This window comes from Lipotes vexillifer, unplaced genomic scaffold (assembly GCF_000442215.2).
Source record: "Lipotes vexillifer unplaced genomic scaffold, Lipotes_vexillifer_v1.1 scaffold1766, whole genome shotgun sequence".
Taxonomy (NCBI): domain Eukaryota; kingdom Metazoa; phylum Chordata; class Mammalia; order Artiodactyla; family Lipotidae; genus Lipotes; species Lipotes vexillifer.
In genome coordinates, this window is record NW_006794662.1 from 219,813 (window position 1) to 222,270 (window position 2,458).

Genomic DNA, 2,458 nt, shown 5'->3' on the forward strand with positions numbered 1-2,458 from the left:
CCTGGTCTGGGAAGATCCCACATGCCGTGGAGCAACTAAGCCCGTGTGCCACAACTACTGAGCCTGCACTCCAGAGCCCGCGAGCCACAGTTACTGAAGCCCACGTGCCTAGAGCCCATGCTCCACAACAAGAGAAGCCACCACAATGAGAGGCCCGCGCACCGCAGCAAAGAGTAGCCCCTGCTCACCGCAACTAGAGAAAGCCCGCGCACAGCAACAAAAACCCAACACAGCCAAAAATAAATAAATTAAATAAATTTTTTAAAATGTTTAGAAAAAGAAGATGGTAATTTTGACCAAAATGTGTCCTCTAGAAGGAAATGAGAGGTGGGGGGGAAGAGCTGAGACCTCAGCTGACTCTTGCGGCCTCTCTGGACACTGGCAAAGGCCGTCAGTGTCTGACTTTAAGGATGAAACGCAGGGTAATAAGTAACAACTTCCTAGAGAAGACAAAAGCTTTCCCTTTGATTATGGCTTTTCTGTGAACCTAAGCCATCTTCACAGTGAGTCAGTGAGGTCAGGGAGGCCCTGGGCTGGGGGCGCTGACACTGGCTCCTGAAATTACTTTCCACATCCTGAGTAGGGGGGAAGGAGAGGGTGACGTGGTGTCTCTGGGGTCAGACTGCCTGAATGAGACACATCTCTGCCACCCCCAGGCTCTGTGACCTGATAATTTACTTCACCTTTCTAACCTCCATTTCCTCATCTGTAAAATGGGACTAAAGACACCATCTCCCTCATAGTATTGTTAGGATGATTAAATGGATAATGCTCAGTGCTAGGCATAAAGTGGGGCTCAGAAAGTGTTCACAAGTATCGTCACCTTTATAGTGTGCCTGCTGTGTGCTTGGCTCTCTTTTAGTGAGATGGTTTTGCTATAGTTATCTCATTTAAACTTCATAATAATATATATGTGTTGCTTTTATCACTTACATTTTTTTACCTGCAAGAAAACTACCTGCAAGAACTCAGAGAAAATAACTTGTCAAGAATAACACATGTAGTCACTATGTGAATCTATGTCTCTCTTGATCCATGTCGATGTTAACTGTCCTGTGATGCTTAGCCTTTTTAAGAGCAGATGTGGAGGGTTATTGGGAGCCAACAGCTGAGTACAGAGGCAAGAAGCTCGGTTCTGATTATAATAAAATGATTCATCATGTCACTACTCTACACCAAGACCCTTCTAATGGTGACCCAACAAGACCGAGACCCTTCAGTGTGGTTGGTAATAGGAAATCATACTTTTTTGATCCCTTGATGTGTGCTACACACTGAAAAAGGAGATTTCCCATTTAATACTAACAGGAATTCTGAGAGGTAGCTACCATTATCATCTCCAATTTGCAGATGAGGAAATGGGGCTTGTAGGTGGCTGAACCAAAATTTGAAAGGACATCTGTCTGGTCTTAGAGCCCATGACTTACCACCCCCGGTACTGTCTTGCTCTGCATCTGTAGGCTGATTGGCCTCCACATTTCTGGCCTCACCTCCCACTGCTCTTTTGAAGTAATTTGCTCCCTAAATCCCTCTCCTCACTGCCATGAAATGTACCTTGTTCTTTCTGATTGCCATGGTTTTCTTGTGTTGCCTTCCACCTCCATATCTTCTCCCCCATAATTTATTTTGGAATAATGCCATCCTTTAGATACTTTTTCTCAAACACCCTGCCTAGTTTGGTTGCAACTTATCTGAAAACCCAAAGCACTTATTGATTTACTTATTCAGCAATTACGATTCGCTAGTTCGTATTCTTAATTAACCTTTCATGTATCTGTGCCTTTCCTTTTCTAATAGGTTACCAAGCTCTTGGAGTTCATGTCTTTTTTTTTTTTTTTTACCCCCAGAAATCCTTGCTTTGCACATCATCTAACTTAATAAATATCAACTAATCCACTCTTTTCAGGAAAATAGTATACTCATCAAGATAGATAATTTTAAAACTGCAACTGGGCTTCCCTGGTGGCGCAGCGGTTGAGAGTCTGCCTGCTGATGCAGGGTACACAGGTTCGTGCCCCGGTCTGGGAAGATCCCACATGCCGCGGAGCGGCTGGGCCCCGTGAGCCATGGCCGCTGAGCCTGTGCGTCCGGAGCCTGTGCTCTGCAACGGGAGAGGCCACAACGGTGAGAGGCCCGCGTACCGCAAAAAAAAAAAAAAAAAAACTGCAAGAAAACATCTATTACACAGTTATAGCACAAGTCATAGCTTATGGATATTTGAATAAAGAACCTTCATTATTCCAATGAAAAGAAAGTGAGTGAATGGAGAGAATCATAGCCAAGGAAAAAAGTATAATAAAAAGACCCAAAATGGATGGAACATACCAGAGTCATATTGGTGTTTACCTACCAGTTTGGAAGACTGGTCAACTGTGTGCCCCAAATGCAGCAGCTAATGTGACAGAAAAAAATCAATACATATACAGCTTGTAAGTAGCATTTCATTTCTCCTAGATGT